This window comes from Centruroides vittatus, unplaced genomic scaffold (assembly GCF_030686945.1).
Source record: "Centruroides vittatus isolate TY-2023 unplaced genomic scaffold, ASM3068694v2 contig_1824, whole genome shotgun sequence".
Taxonomy (NCBI): Eukaryota; Metazoa; Arthropoda; class Arachnida; order Scorpiones; family Buthidae; genus Centruroides; species Centruroides vittatus.
The window spans coordinates 1,987,845-2,005,963 of record NW_027121123.1 but is presented as its reverse complement, the minus strand read 5'-3'; the positions used below and the strand labels follow the sequence as shown (position 1 = coordinate 2,005,963).

The following is an 18,119-nucleotide window of genomic DNA, read 5'->3' as shown; positions in this document are numbered from 1 at the left end:
CAACGAATTTAAAAAAAACTTTCTCCTCTTTACAATGAAAAGCTCGTTATTTTATTCAATTCAATCGTCTCTTTGTATTTAATTCTACGAAAAAACCTGGTTTTAATTTCACGCCGCTAGGTCGCGCAGTTTCGAAGCTTGTTGGTGGCCAGACGATGCTTAGTATGTAGTAGATGTAAAAGAAAATCGTAAAGGATAACGTTATGTAAAGATAAAATAGAAATATGAATTCGTTTAGACGTCATTTCGTAATTAAGATAATGTATTTTTAACGTCGGTTTGTTTCTTAAGCCGTATAAAAGAAAGAAAAAATGGAATTCTAAGCCTAATGGTAGGTATAAATATTAGTGTTTTTATCAGGAAGTCTGTAATTAATGTTAACATTTAAATTAAAAATGATATAAAAGAAAAAAGCTATGCTACATTACTTTATAACTATGCCATATAAGGAAATTAATTAAAGCTATATGTATATGTATATACACATTAAAGATAAATAAATAATTAATGAATTGGAGGATAATCTTGTATCTTAAACCAATCTGTATATTGGTAAGTGCTTAAAGCATTGCTGTAAATTAAATAAATATCGAATTTATATAATGATAAATGAAGGTTATGAAGTACAGTTTTAATTGATGAAATTTGTGATAAACAGTTCAGACGTAAGTATTGACCTACTGCTCTAATGACACATGCTTAGCAGTTATTACAGTTTATGGTAATGTTTATGCTTGTTAACATTTATACTGAACTAAATTATGTAGGAATTAAATTGTTCAGTTGTATGGTTTGTATTAATTCTAAAATTTTATTTAATATATTAAATTCAAACTTTAATGTAGAGAGACTTTAAAAAATTTATTAAAAAAATACTTTATTTTTTATGCCCCCAAATATTTTTATCTGTTTTAGGACATGTTTACTAGTGCGAAATTAAGAAATAAACACGTAATGAATTAATAGTGAACTTTTACCTTTTATTATAATATAGATATTTCTCAAAATTTATTTTTTTAATAATAGTTAAATAATTTTTGGTTGGTTGGAATGTGATCTTAATATTTTTTTGCTTTTTGCTTAACTAAAGATATTTTATTTGCAATTTCTTTTTTTTTTCTTCTTTCTTTGCATGTTTAAAAATTAAACTGAACAAATAATGAACAGAATACTTATGTAATATGGTACTGTACATGTGATAAGTTACCTTGTAAAGAGTAAACTATGATATTTTTTAAATTAAAGCAAATTAATCAAAGTAACTGAATTGAATTTCTTGCTGAAAATTTAGAGTATTCTTTTTCAAATTAAGTAAGATTACATTTTTTTTTTTTTTTCAAACAAATGAAAAATTATTATTAGGAACAGAAAAAATATATTTATTTAATGAGGTTATAGAGTTAATATGTATATTTATAGTTTCCTGATTAAGCATGTGTTCTATTTGTGTGTAAAAGTGTATTATTTATCAGATATGATCAAGTGTATTATTTATCAGATATTTGAACTGACTGAATTTTTATTGTTGATATATTTAACTATATGTAAATCATAATTAAATCTTCCTTGTTTGATTAATATTGTGGTACAATTCTAGGTTCGAATGAGGAGGTTGGGACTTTAACAGAGCTGTAGAGCATACTGATAGGAACAAAAAAAGTCTAATAAACCATGGGTGTACAGCAATTTGGAAGATCAAGATGTAAATTTTTTTTAATGAAAGAAGTGTTTTAACAAAAAAAATTGCATCTTGATCTTTGAGAATGCAGATAGCTGTACTGTACATATTAAGCAATAGGATAAATGGTACAGTTATTGGCCAGTTAAGGAAATTTTTATTTTAAAAATTCTGACATAAAAGATTAAATCAGGAAATATTATACTTACTGATGAATTCATTTTTTTTTCTTTTTTTATAGCCTTTCTACTGCTATTATCTGTGAATTACAAATGCCAGTTTCTTAATCCAAAATATATTATATGTTGTTTTATTAAAATGCAAAATTGTATAGTTATTGGCCAAATGCAATGACAGTAAACCCTGCAGGATTTTTAGCTGCTTACTGGCAGCAGAAACTTGCATTAATACTACCATGCGATATTTCCAGAATAGCTTTTATAGAGCTCTTATTAAAGAGATTTAAATTTGAAATAGCTAATTATTGTCTGTTGGCCAATAAATATTCTTTACCCTACTAACTATAACCAATAAGTTGTTTCAACCCCTTAATATAATTTTCATGTAGATTGCTAATATATATTTATAAATCATAAAGTAATTATTTTAAATGTTAACAATAAATGGGTATTTTACAATTTCTAGGTATATGCAATATACTTAGAAATTAATATATAATGCAATATACAATTTCTAAATATACTTAATCGTTGATGTACACAGCACTTGAATTGCATAATTTTGGTTTAAAACAGGATCAGGAAAATGCAATAAAATTTTGTTTTATATGATAGTTTTAGTTTAACACAATACTTAAAATATTCTTTAATATTTTATTTTAAAATTAAGTATTTTTATTGATAAAATTAATGTTGAAGTCAATGCTAACTGTTGTAATGATGCAATCATATTCTTTCTACTTTCAACTTATACATTTAGAGAGATGGATTTCCCTTTTTTTTTTACTGTTACAACTTTGAACTGAATATATCAAAATTAGCTTGTTATCAGAAAATTTATTAAAAAATTACATAAATATCATCATCATCAAACATTTATTCACAAAAAGGGAAATTTTCATTGTAGGGGTGGTACATTAAAGAAGAAAATTTACGAAAGATTGAACAGGTTACAAATAAATAATAATCCTAATACAGTGGTACCTTGGTATTCGAACATAATCCGTTCCAGAAAGAGGTTCGAGTACCAATATGTTCGAACTCCAAATCATTTTTTCCCATTACAAATAATGTAAAATAGATTAATGCGTTCCAATCCCCAGTTGATTCGCTAGTATGTTTTTTATTGTTTCTTTATTCTTTAAAATAGTCGATATCGTCGACTTAGCCATAGAATATTTGACAGCAAGATCCGAAACACGCACTCCATTTTCGTGTTTAGCAATGATTTCTTTTTTCAGTTCGATTGTTGTTCTCACTGTTTTCCTTTTCACTTGACCACTTTCACTTTTATTCTTCTTGGGACCCATGTTTAAGGGCTAATAAATCAAAAGAAAAGGATGCTAATTCAAAAAATATAGCACAGCGTAAGTTAATGTGCATGCCAAACAATGACTGTCTCGTAAAGACCAAGAACTGCCGTATTATCGGGCTAGCAAATGGCTATAGTAATATTAATAATTTAAGATAATTTGGTACTAGAGTTAGGCGTTAAGCGCCATCTCTTGCTAAATTTAATAATTGGAATTTTAATTAAATAATTTAAATAAATTTAGGCCTAACTGGACTGTCTCGTAACTGGCGTCAGCGTCGACTTGGCGGGCTTTCCCGTTCGAGTACCAAAATTTTGTTCGGGAACAGGGGCATTTTTTTTTTCGAAATTTTTGGTCGAGTACCGATTTGTTCGGGCTCCAAAACGTTCGAGTACCGAGGTATGACTGTATCATTAATTACAAATAAACCCATACCAGATAATAATTATCAAAGCATCAAGGTTAAAAAAATACAGAAAAAATCACATTTGTAGAGTAATAATAAACAGTGAAACTGTTAAGTTAGATTTTTTAACATTTCTGTGATTTTGATGAAATAATTATAAAGTTTATCTAAAACTATTTTATTGTCTTTATTAATATTTGTTCTAAATTCAAGGTGTGAACCACATTGAATTGTTTGTTTAATATCAAGTGAATAATGTAATTTTGCTAAGCCTTGACAATCTTGTAACAGATGATAAAGCGAGAGTCTCTCAGAGTTATACCAGATGCATTGAGTATTTACAAAATTTATATAACAATTATTGATATAAATAGAATATTTGTTAAGACGTATTTATACTATTAATCTTTTCACATTAAAATTAATTAATTTAGGCATATATGGTTGTGAAGATGGAATATGAAGCAGATTAACATAGGGTAGATATACCAGTTTTGGCCAGTGTACCAGTTCTGGCCAGAAAACAAATTTAACTTAAAAAATATAATCACCACATATTCAAATCTGTCCAATGAAACAAACTTTTATTGTTAACTGTGTGAACAGTTAACAATAAAAGTTTGTTTGATTTGTGATTATCTTTTTAAGTTAAATTTGTTTTCTGGCCAGAACTGGTACATCTACCCTACCAGGAGTAATATTTACTTTGATTTAGTCTTATATGGTCCTTGATAATAGATTGAGATATAGCAGATTCGATTAATAATGTGTAGCCATATTTCCAGTCTTGCAGATTATCTTTGAATAACAGGTCAGATACATCAAATGAGTTTAAAATTTTTTGAAATTTAGTTTGCCATAGTGATTTGAACTTGTGTTTTTACTTTTTTTGATCATTTTCTGATGTAAAACAATTAAATTATCATCACTTTTAAATTTTAGACAATAGTAAAATTTAATTATACATTTAAGAAAAAAAGAGAAGAGGCATATATGATTGGTTTTGTGATGTATAGCATAGCCAGGGATAGTTCTTTCTAGATGGAGAAGTTTATGAAAAAATAAATATGAAAAGATTCCAGTTTATACAGATAATTGAGACCCCAAATTGACTAGCATAGTATATAATGGGATTAATTATTGAATTATATAACTTCATATGAATATTCAGATTTAATGTTTTTGAGGTTGAACATAGGTATAAAAGATTGTCAATTGCCAGCTTCCCTTTGTTATTAATAGTAATTAAATGTGCTTTAAAGGTAATGTTTTAATCCAATGTGACTCCCAAAAAATTAACTTCTTTAACTATTTGTAAAGGAGTGTTATTTAGATACAACTTCAATTCTGTTTGTGAAATTTTGGAGTTATTACGAAATATAATGATCTTTGTTTTGACTGGATTTATTGTTAGATGTATTGAATTAAGGTATGAGTTTAATTGATTTATTTCCTTTGTAAAGAAATTTTCGTAGGTGCAAGAATAACCAAATCATCGGCAAATTGAACTTAATGAAATACTCTGTCAGCAACCTCAATCCCATGACTGGATTGGAGGAAAAGGTAATCCCAATCAGATAAATAAAAATTAAATAAATATGGTGAAAGGTATACCCTGAGATAAATTTAAAGATGGAGACATGGTATTTCCCTGTTTAATTTTTATACAATAGTTTGAAAACAATTTAAGTACTGTTGTTGAAAATCAATCTCCTGCACCCTTTATCCTTAAATTATGAACTAATAGAGGAACATATAGTCAAAAGCCTTCTTGATGTCTATAAATGCTGCATATACTTTCCTATGTTTGATTGTTAATTGAGGTTTTATTATGGACAGTAATAAAAAAAATTGTGAATTCAGTACCCTTATTTTTGATGTAGGCATATTTTGCATCTAGGTTCATATCTTTAGTCCACTGATGAAATTTAGAGGCTAACATTGACGTAAAACATTTTCTCAGTGTTGAAAGCAAAGCAATGGATCTATAATTATCGGGAGAAAGATGGTCGCCTTTTTTGTGTATCATTGTAATTGTAGCTGAATTCCAAGAGTCAGGATATAAAATTGCTTTGTACATTGAATTAAATATTTTTAGTAGTTTTTTCCATGCCTGGTGAGGAAGCATCTTCAGAAAGCCAGTTGGGATATTGTCACTACCCAGGGTAGATTTAATCCTGGTTTTATTAATAGCATCTTCTAAATCATCAGTTGTAAAGTCAGTCTAAATATTTATTATAAGTCTCAATATTAAAACTTATTGGTGGGATAGGTTGAATATATGGAAACCTTGATAAAAACTTTTCCAAACATTAAATCTATTACTGAAGAATTTACACTAGGATTTATGTTGAAGCGAAATTTACGTATAGTAGTCCAAAATAAGTTGCTATCCTTACCATTGTTGATTAAGGTTGATTCAATGTTCCTAAAGTAGTTTTTCTTTTTGGTCTTAAGAAGGTTATTGTAAGTTTGTCTAGCCTTCCTATAATTGGAAAAATTTGCAGCATTTGGTTCTTTTCTGAATAAATCTAAGTTGATTTGTTTTATTTTTTTCCTTTTATAACAGTTATGGTCGTACCAGGAGTTTTTATATTTGGTAGATATATTCTCTTTAACTTTTTTAACTTGGATATAATCATTCATTATTTGAATCATCAGATTATAACTGTCATTACTATTAGCATCAGTTGGGTCAGGGATATTAAAAAGCGATTCTCAATTTCAGCCAAATTTCTTGGTGTTGTAGTTTTGACACTTTTTAGGAGATTTAATAGCTGTCTTTTGCGAGAATATTAAAAATTTTGTTATGGTTGGGAAATGATCAGATACGTTAAATGTTGTGATAAATTCTGAGTAGCAGTCTAATAGGAATTCTGAACAAATTGTGAAATCTGTAGTGAATTTCCACTATGCTGCAAACAGATATATACAGCCAGATAGTTGGGTTTAATATGTCCATTAAGTATAAATAGTTTATTGTCAGTTGTTATTTTGATTAAATTGACTTCAAGTTTATTGGTATTCTTATCTTTAGAAAGGTGAATGTTTTGTATTCAAGAGTACCTTGTATTCAAGACCTGTGTACCATGAATCCATCAAGTCAGAGATATGTGAATTAAAATCTCTCAGTAATAAAATGAATGGAGTAATATGTTGCCAGATGTCTATAATGTTAAAAGTTGCATATAATTTTTCCAAGGAGTCAGGTGGAATATAGGTAATTATTACTATAATTAATTTATTGTTTTCATTTCCAAACAAAGGTTCTTTCATAGATATTAATAATAGTATATAGTTATCAGATTTTTCTGCATGAAGTATTGTACAAACATTTTTTTAATGAAATACATAACCCTCCACTTGGTCAACCAGGTCCTGGTGTTTTACATGCCAATGCTGTCTCTATTATGAATTGGCTGAAAAAGTTTGATTTATACACTAAGTTGGACGTTATCCATGTCTCGGTTATGCCAGTAATATCTGAGTTAAATTTTGATTGTAGAAAGTTGAGATGTGGTATTTTAGTTTTGAGGTCCTGATGGTTCCAGTTTCATAATTACAAGAGGCTGATTAATTAAGATAGATTTATTCCAATAGAGTGTACTCTGCCCTAATGGACATCAACTGGCAGCTGTCCCTGGCAAGGAGAAAGGGAGAAAAGTCTTCACATAAACCAGCTTGCCCAAATCTACACTGTATGTCAGTCTGTCTCAACCTAATATTAACATATCATTATGTAATTTTACTTGCTGATTTTGTTTTCTAACATTGTAAAAGATTGGAAATAATAGTTTATGTCTAAGTCTGGATCCCCTTGTAAGATCTGGGGATATTTGCAAATCTGACCAATCATTCAATGAGTTTTGTTGTTTCATTTTTATGAAATTCATGAAAAAGTTATATCGGATCTGATTGTTTTGTAGAGTTAATCTTATCACTGACTTCGATGATTTAGTCAGTTGCATTATCTCCAGAATATCTTCATACGTTGCATTTTGTATTTTCAATATTGAAGTAATAAAGTTGTGTATTTCTAGTTTAGAGAGATTTTTTGAGGTCAGATAATTATAAAGAATTATATTATTATGATGAAATTCATTCATTAGGACATCCATTTTGTATTGCATAATATTTTTTTCAGATTTTAAAGTCTCAGTTTGCTGTTTTAGCTTATTAATTTGTCCTTGCATGTCTCTATATTGCTCTTTGGTTTCTTGGATACTTTCATGTATAAGGTCCAAATTTTCCTTAATAGACATCATTTGACTTGAGAGTTTTTCATTATAGGATAGAATTAAGTTGGAATTTTGTTCCATAGAACTTCTTTTGGGATGTCCAATGAACTATTTGGATTAATTAAAGAAGTAGAATAGGAATCATTTGACTCACCTGGAGATGTTTGAGGATTATGAGGAGTAATATTTTGAAACAAATCAATGGCAGCCGAAGATGAGTCCTGTGAAGCTTTCATCACCAAGCAAGTTATAGTCTGTTATAAGTTTTGAAGTGATAGACGATAAGCCTTTTTTATTACCCTATTTTGCACGGTTAAGTGGTGGTCTTCCTCTTTTGATCGGCCATTGCATTTTGGTTAATATGTAGTATTTCTTCAAAAAAATGTGGTAAAATTTAAAACAAATCTTGTTTAGTAGAATAAATTGAACAAAAATAACCAGCACTCCAGTCTTAGGAGTATACAAGTGCACAATAAAAGTCACCAGTAGCCTTGACCTACTAGACATGCCCCAAAAACAATTAATTATCAAATTACATAAATATAAAAAGCTTTGATAACAGATTCTATTCAGACAAGATCAATAATATTTTTGATCCAAAAAGTTAATAATAGAAGTGAAAGGAGAATTGTTTCTTTATCAACAAGTGAAGAAGAAAATGTTTGTTTATTCAATAATACTGGTAAAAATATGAAAATGTAAATACAGTCGACTCCGCATAAGTCGACACCCCAAGGGGAAGTGAAAATGTGTTGAGTTATCCGATGTGACGACTAAAGCGAAGTTGGAAAAGAACTAAAAGAATTATTCAAAAATAATAGTTTTTCAAGTCAAATTTCAGAATTATTTTAGTCTTTTTTTAAAGTCATAAAACCAATAAATGTACCAGTAAATGAATAAGATGTTCATATACATGAGCCAAAAATCTGATATATTTCAAGTATCTATATCAGTTGAAATTCTAATCTAGACTTCTTTATTGATATATCTAATGATAAATTAGTTATTTGAGTATTAGTTATGTCATAAATACACTTAAATGAATTCATAATAAAATATGTGATGTGATCTATAACAACAGACAATTTTCGTTTTTTTGAATCTTATTCTACTGACTAAGAGGAGTATATAAAACAGCTTGATTGGTTAAAAATTAAGTGAAATATATTTTAAAAATTTACTTCACAATTTACTCATACTTTTGAGAAAAATGGCTTTAAAACTTTTTTTAAATGTGCCTGAATAATAATAAGTATAAAACACTGTTTTAAATATAATTTTATTAATTTGACATAAAATGAAAAATAGAATAATAATAATTGTGAAAAACTTGATGAAATAATGAATTTAAAAATTTAGCATTTAAACAATTTTATCAATAAGAAAAATGAAAAATTTTCAATAATAATAATATAAAAATTATGTAGAATTTTAATGGCTATTTAATTTGATAATGTCTCCTGTAATAATGCATGAGTGTAAAATGTTTCTAACAATAAATATAAGGAAAAGCTCACAATTCAAACAAACAGATTTGATAACACACAAGTGCTGGTACAGGAGTATAATCAGGTAATATGTTCATAAACAAAGAACTGTGCAATAGTCAGAGCTAACACAACCTGAAACTGTGTGGAATAATCATAAATAGAATAGCAAGGCATTTATATCTTAAAATTTTGCCAAATGTTAATAGAAATATCTGGCATTGAAACCTAAAAATCAATTTGACTTTGCATTTTTTTGCTCTTCAGTGAAAAATTTACTTTTTGACTTAAGAAATATGTTCATAGATTGCATCACATTAATATAACAAAATAAGAAATATAATTTGAAAGATTGAAGAAATTAAGGTAAGTAAATTGTGATTTACAGATTAAAAGTAGTGATAAAAATAGCTTAACATTGACTATATTAAAAGAAGAAATAGAACAATAACTTTTATCATAAATTTAATGTTAATGTATAATTAAAATTTTATTTTTCTCTGTTGAAAATTGAAAAAGACATTTCTAGAATTTCCCTAATCATAATAAAATTATAAAATGTTTTTATTATTTTATTCTAACTTTTCAATAAATAGATTGAATTCAATTGTATCATTTTTAATAATAATTATTCTTGTACTAAAAAATATACAACACACACAATAATTACATAATTTTGCAGTAGATTATAAGACTTAAAAAACTTGTCTCTAATATTAAATTATTAGTAGAGAATGCTCAACTAAATATTAGACATTTTTTTTTATTTTACATTGTATTTTTATGTATCTAAATATAAAATTTTAATATTTTTATGTAATTTTAAATAAATTGTTAAAGCGGATTGAAGTGTAATTTATCAAAAAAAAACAGATATTTATGAAAATTACTTTACAAACATATTTAATAAGTTAATAAACAAAATATTAAAAGTTATAAATGAGTTATTTTTAAAAAGATGATAGATTAAATTAAACTGAACTTTGATTCAGTTTAATAATAAATATCACTTACATAGCTAAGAGATAATACTAAATTGCATAATTCTAAAAACAAAGTCTGCCATTTCAAATAAAATATTTTTATTTAACATTGTAAAATAGTGAAAATAATTTTTAAGTCAGAATAACTATTTTCTTAAGAATCAAAGATACTGTACAGCAGTGGTGTTAAACTCATCTAAGATCATGGGCTAGCAAAAACAGTTTTAGAGTCTTTGGGCCACAGATTAAAAATAAAGATCTTTTATGTGTATTTGACTGACTAAGTAGGTTGAGCATTGTTGCCATATGTTTGATACAAGAATTCACCAACTTTTTGAGTAAACTTGCCAAAAGTAAAATTTATATGGAACAATAAAATTTTTAGTCACCACCTTCAAAATTAATTTGCAGTAGCATACCCTGCGAAACTGATGACTGGTATTCAAAGAAAATAAAACGAAAGTTCGCCATGAATGTTTTTGAATTCCCCAGAGTTCTTCTTCAGGCATTAAATGGATGTCTGATGGAATGTAAAAAGCTTTGGAACACAACAATTGTTTGAATCGGACGCACGAGAAATTAAAAAAAAAAACCATCTCATGCATCCTGTAAAGCATCACTAGCCCGGTGAAGCTCAACCCATTTGAAAGATGTTGGCTCCCCCAATATATCACGGTGTTGGACTCTAAGTCCCTCTACCCCTCTATTGAGCTTCCTCCAGCCTTTTGTGCACTCAGGGACATCCTATTTCATATTGTTGATGATGACAAGTTACACCACCACATTCTTGAGATGGCCACTTAATATGCTATAATTCGTTCTTTCAGTTTAATGGCATAGTCTTTACGTAAGGAAGGCAGGTCCCTGTGGGCAGCCCTGTATCAGGGGACCTAAGTGAAATGGTAGTAAGACAGTTGGAGAGCAAAGTCCTTCTACAGTTCCTCCCTAACATGCTTCTGTACAGGAGATATATAGATGATATAATTATTTTTTTGAAGGACAGTGCCAGATTTGACAGCCTTTGTTGATACTATTAATGATAATCCTTACGGGTTGATCCTGGAAGAGGAACAAGCTAACCCCTCAGAGATCCACTTCCTGAGCATAAATATTAGAGTGGAGGAATTGGGCATCCACACCTCTGTATTCCGTAAACCAGGTTCGATGTTTACATACTGGTTCCAATCCTTTTCCATACAAGATTGCAGCATACAAGGCTTTAATAAGGATAGCTTTTACACATTCTTTTACTCCTCAAGCCCTTGCTGTCAAATTAATGTTTATATAGCATGTAGCCTCCATGCATGGGTACCCCAATGCTACCCATAGATTGATTGAATGTTACTACTGTGTGCACTCAGCATACACCTCCACAGTTGGCACGCTGAGAGATAATTGAGAATGACAAATGGGCCCTTATTACATTTAATCCATACTTACAATCATTGTGTACTGAGATTGCCAGGAAATGCTGTGTTCATGTCACATTCAGGAGGTTCCTGACTATTTTGACATCCTCTGCAATGGGAAGGACCCTCCTGCCTGAACTGACTCTCTGGCATATAGTGTCCCATTAGGAACAATAGGTACGATAGGGACCTGGTTTACATCAGCTCAACTAAGTGCTCCTTGGGAGTCAGATCACAGGAGCATCTTGCAGATATACAACATGTAAGAACTACAATGGCCCTCACTACATACATGCTGATCCAGACATTGAGGCGGACTTCAACCGGGCGAGGTTCATCCTCACTTTGCCCCCATTGAGCACCTAAGATGGTTGGAGGCCATGCACATATTTAAATCTAATTTCATCTCTATGTCCATTAATTATAAGGAGGAGTTGGTTTTGTCGATGGCCTTGGCAGGCGTTGATTGACACCAATATTTAAACGTTGGTCTCTGCTAGGCATCCAAATGCACAAGCATGACATGACTTTTTTAAAAAATTTCTCGTGCATCTGATTCAAATGATTGTTCAGATGGTTCTGTTCCAAAGCTTTTACATTCCATTTAAGCCCGAAGAAGAACTCTGGAGAGTTTGAAAATGTTTGTGGTAAATTTTTGTTTTGTTTTCTTTGAATATTGATCATCAGTTCGCAGGATACGTTGTTGACTATTCCCCAGTGTTGTGTGTTGTTGTTTAATTTGCAATATATTACAGATTTATTTTGTATTTTTAAAAATTTCATTTTATTATTTTAGTAACATTATCTTTAAGCATAGAGCTATGGGCTACATTATAGTGTGTCTGAGTCAAATGCAGCCCTCTGGCTGTATTACACTGCTTACAGTATTTAATACTATGCTCCAATATGCAAATTAGTCTTTAATTTGAGAACTTGTATCAATGGAAGTTTGTGAGGAATGGATTATTTGTTCAATATTTGAAAGTCTGTCTGAAGTTGATGTTCATGTTTCAAAGGGATATGGTATATTACATTCTGAAAGCTTTTACAAAAAAAAAAGGTATTATAACGGTCATATTTAGAGGAAAAATCCAATCTGGAGGTGCAACAAAACAGTGAATAAAAATGTGATATTGGTATTTGGACAAATATTGGAAAAAAAACATAAGTTTAATATGAAATATCAAGAAAACATTCAAATTAGTGCATTGCCATATTTGTATAGAGATCATTTTGAATGGATAATAAGTTTTGTGTACTAAAAACTACTGGATAAAAAGTAGCCAGCCTATTAAACTGGTACTAGAGAAGTAATATAAGTTGAACTTATTATATTTTAAATTTCTATTTTTTTGATTGTGTGCCATTTCAACTGCAACACAGTGCAAGAAGATAACTTGTAAGTATCCGAAACTTTTCCAACTGCATCCCAATCCAAGGTGCAATGAGAATGATTCTTGTGAAATGCGTAGTCTGAATTGGCCAATGATTACCCACCTAGGATCTGACAGCACTTCCTAGGTAGGCCTCTATGCCAAACTGGCAGAACAGAAGGTGAAGTAAATTGCTGACACTCTGCCACCCACTCCCAAGAAGGTGGGACTCTGTGTTAAGATGCACTGCTGATGAATTCATAAGCCATTCAAACAAGACCTTTCCTGAGTTTCAGACTCATGTCGGGCCCATACCAGGTTCCAGCTATTGAAATTACTGAAGATAACGTATTAAGTCATTAAAGTCACCATGATGTCATGCTGATCAGTCAACACAATTCATTCCTCTAGAGCAGGCATGTCAAACTCATACGATATTATGGGCCACACGATCTATTTTGTATAAGTCGGGGGCCACACATTTTCAATGTTCAAAAAATTAATAAAATACGATTTTTAGAATGATTATATTATGTATTTATTAGACTCAATATATTGTATATTATACGTACATAGACATTTTATATTTCATATTATTTTTTAAACTTAAAAATATTTTATATTTTTTTTTATAAAAAACAAAAGTTATAATAAGAAATAAACAAAATCACAGTTTAATATTACTTTTCAGAAGATATTTGACAACGTTTTTCACAAAGTGAGTCATCAAAATTTGGTTGAATATATTGACCCGACGCAATTTTTAAAATTGATGATAAATGTTGATCGGTTAACCTCGACCTTTCTGAATTTTTGTTATTTTTCATTAAAGAAAATAGTTGCTCACATAAATAAGTGCTTCCGAACATAGCCAGTATACGGGTAACAAACGATAACATTTTAAGAAACCCATCTACATATAAATATGTATAAAAATCTGGAATTCCAACTTGCATATATTTTTGCTTCAGCAAATTATCACATTGGATTTTAAGTTAATTAATTCCATTTGTAAGTTTTCATCAACGGTTTCAATATCGATAGACAGAGGTGAAGTAAAAAGACGAAATTGTAATTCGCAGCTTTTAAAATTAGAAAATCTTCGATCGAATTCTGTAAATTTTAATTTAGGTGATTTAAGCAATAGGTATTGGCAGCTTTCAAAGCTTTCTTTTCTTATTTGTTTTCGCCAAAGTAATCATTTTTGTTTGAAAGCGTTAATATTATCAAATAGCGTTGTCACAACACGATTTTTGCCTCGAAGCTTAAGATTAAGTCGATTAAGATGACTTGTAATATCAACCGAGAAAGCCAGGACCTTTATCCTCTGTCCATCTTTTAATACAGCATTCATAATTTTTTGTTTCCAAGAAAATTATGATTTCGTCCAGCAATTTGAAGAATCGTTTTAGCATTTTAATGACTCGAAAACCAACGAACTTCCGTATAATATGGTGGATCGGTGTATTCACATTCCAGAAATGAAACAAATTGAGATTATTAAGTCCACCTGCTCGAATATAATTTACAAATCACAAAAATTACCACGTTTACAAAGTAGATTCACACAAACAGTCAAAGTTCTGAAAGTCACTATTCCCGAACAGATCCGTCGAAAAGACACCTTGCGACGTATACTTCAGATACAGTCACTCATCACGGCAATAGTAGACGAAACACCTTATGGCAGCGCACACAAACGTCCGCCTTGATGTTCCAGCAAACACTTGACTTTTGTGCCAAAACCTTTCCTTTTATACGGATTTTAGCAATCGCTGATGGACAAATCGGCACGCAGCAGTCTTCCGCGATGTTCGCCGGCCAATCATCGTTCGTAGATTTAAAGCCGCAGCCGTTATCTAACCGTCTTTCCTAGCGTCAACCAATTTGAATTGGTTGGACGAAATACGGAACGGACAAACACAAAAAGGGCGGGAATCGTACAGTTCAAAAAAGTTCAAACTTTCCAACTTCGAGCGTCAAAGCTTGATATTTAAAAATTTTTTTAAAGTCTCGGCGGGCCGCAACCCAGGTGTTGGTGGGCCGCATGCGGCCCACGGGCCGCGTGTTTGACTTGCCTGCTCTAGAGATGATGCACCAAGGAAAGAGCATCTCCTGCACCTTCAAGATCAAATCTGAGATTTCAACTCTCACCCAGTGTGGAAAAAGCCACACAAACTGTGGCCAACTAGTTGTGTTACTTCACTTTACTGTTCATATGGAGGTTCCAGCTACAAGGTCTCTTCTTCAGATGTTACCACCAGTACGAGTTACAAGAAGCAATCTTTCCTAGAGAAGGGTCTCTTTTACTTTAGTCTGGTAGTAAGGAGATTAATGCATTGTGGGCCAATAGATAAGGATGCCTAATGGCTTCCTTGTCCTTGCTGTTCTTTGTAGAACAAATCCCAGAGTCAAGCATTTCCTGATTGTATTGCAGACAGTTATGCCAATAGTGAAGCAAGGTTTCGTCCATACCTCAATGTGGACAGGCTGGAGAGGGGATAAGCCTCAGTGAATGAAGAAAGTCATTTATCAGGACTGTTTCTGTGCAGAGATGACATAGGATGATCTCCAGCTGTTGTTGCATAATTTTGTATGGCCAGTGATGTAAATGGAGATAGTCATGGTCATCTTCCTGGTGTATGGGCTATCTGTGTCAGTTTGACAATGTTTTTTTATATATTAATAATTTGCTTACAAGAAACAGGATTTTATTTAACTTGTGTCTCTACCAATATCTGTTTACAAAATTATAAGTAGGAAATTATTTAGGTTTTAAATAGGACTAAAGTTACCAGGATGCAATTCCACTTATTTTTCAGATCTTACTATGAAATTATGCAAATTAAGTTCTAGCTAGGAAGTGTTGAGATAGCAGTCAAGATTTAACATAATTTAATTTCCAAAACTCAAAATAACTGAAACAAAATAGAAAATAATGTAATGAACTAAATACGAAGGCTATTTTTTAAATAAGGTCCGTTTTTTAATAACAAGAAAAATACTGTAAATATCATTAAAATATATTTTTTCCATATTCTACATACTTTTATCTACTTTTCTACATAATTTCCATTTTGTTTAAACATTTGTCATACCGCTCAACAATTTTTTGAATTCCGACTTCAAAGAAATCTGCCGCCTGTCAAGAAGCCCAATCCACGATTGCAGTTTTCACTTCTTCTTTGTCGTTGAAATGTTGACCACCAAGGAATTCCTTTAAGTATCGAAACAAGTGAAAATCACTGGGTGCAAGGTCTGGACTGTGTGGATGATTGTATCGAGTCAAAACGATAAAGCACTGTTTAATCTTTTTGTTTTGTGATCGTCAGAAAGCAGTCTTGGAACGCATTGAGAAAACAATCTTCAATAATTGAGTTTCTCCGAAACAATGGTATACAAAACTGATCTTGAAATCTGTGGAAATTCAATTGATAACGTTGAAATCGTGAATCGTCGGTCCTCTCGAATTTTGTTATCCACATCACAAATCAAATCTTCAGAAATCAGAGAAGGTCGGCCAGGGCGTGGCTCATCATGCACATTGACTCGCCCATCCTTGAACATTCTTACCCATTTTCGAACTTTACTGTCACTCATAGCATTATCACCGTAAACTTCACAAATCTGACGGCAAATTTCCGCTGCTGCCAAGTTTCTTGCATTCAAGAATTGAATAACAGATCGTATCTCACAGTCGGCGGGAGACTCAATTTTCTTAAACATTTTAAACTTCTACAGCTCGGCATACAGACAGACGATATGGCTGCAAATGGCATCAAAACGCGCGCCAAGCTTGCTTGGAGCAGAAGTGCATGCATACTGCCGTGATTGCGCATTATTCTCACTTTTATTCACAAACAGACCTTATTTAAAAAATAGCCCTCGTATAATTATAAATAAAAAATTTATTCTTTAACTCATAAATTTTTGAATTTTGTGCAAATTTTGCAAGTGCTTATAAATATTTAGCAATGATATGCTAGGTCAAAAATTAAATGACTAGTTAATATATTTAATTTTGTTTATAGTTAATAAAAAGATTACCAGTACAGAATTTAATAAATTATTTACTGTTGAGCATCTTAAAATTTTAATGAAAATTAATATCAATTTAATGTTGTATAATATTGAATAAACAATTAACATTGCATAAATAATTTTCTTTATTTTATAAAATGGTATCTTTAGTTGGATTATACACTTGCAACAATTAAGACATTCTAATCAGAAGACTTCACACTTTTTAAAGAAAACTCCTTAAATGTAAATTCTGTTTAAATTGATTTTTTTAATAAAAACTTTTTAGAAAAATTAAGCATTTTCAGACTGTTTATTGATAAGATATAACATGAAGAAAATAGATTGAGGAATACTGGATTATTGCCATGTCTCCATGTCAAAATGAACATAAATAAAACAAGAGATAATTATACAAATAAACATCACACTAAACTTGATAACATTACACCAATACATCACCAACTGTTGTAAATAATCGGGCTAACTTTTTGATATATACGACTAAAGATTAGAAATAAATTTGGCACTTGAGGTAGGCATGAGGCACCATCTCTTATTAAAATTAATAAGAGATGGACAGCTTGTCACTTAAAGAGTGACAAGGAGAGGGAAAGTCCTGAATTGTGTGCAGAAAATCGGCTCGCTTTGGGTCGATTCTTTTCTTCCAGTTTAATCTAAATTATTTAAATTATTATAATTATTAATTTTAATAAGAGATTGTGCCTAACGCCTACCTCAAGTGCCAAATTTATTTGTAATCTTTAATTGTATAGGGTAGATGTACCAGTTCTGGCCAGAAAACAAATTTAACTTTCTACCCTACAGTGGAACCTCGCTTAACAAGTGACAAGGAGAGGGGAAGTCCCGAATTGTGCGCATGCTCCATCAGTCTGTGTTTAGCACTCGTTCTGCTAGCATCTTAGTGTCGCTTGTGATAACATATTTTTCCAAACTTGTGTTCACACATATAAACATCAACAACCAAAGCCCATTATATAATAAACACCCCAAACGATATGCCAAATTCTTA

The 18,119-nt window shown here is 30.7% G+C and overlaps 1 protein-coding gene across 1 annotated transcript in view; it reads left to right on the top strand.

Annotated features, from left to right (window-relative positions):
• The first annotated feature begins 110 nt into the window (after nucleotides 1-110).
• Nucleotides 111-18,119, top strand: part of olf186-M (Ki-ras-induced actin-interacting protein-IP3R-interacting domain olf186-M) — a 126,442-nt gene continuing 108,433 nt past the window's right edge. Inside the window, exon 1 of the mRNA XM_067264155.1 lies at nucleotides 111-331. The gene's annotated coding sequence lies outside the window, so the exon portion shown is untranslated. The remainder of the gene's footprint in view (nucleotides 332-18,119) is intronic.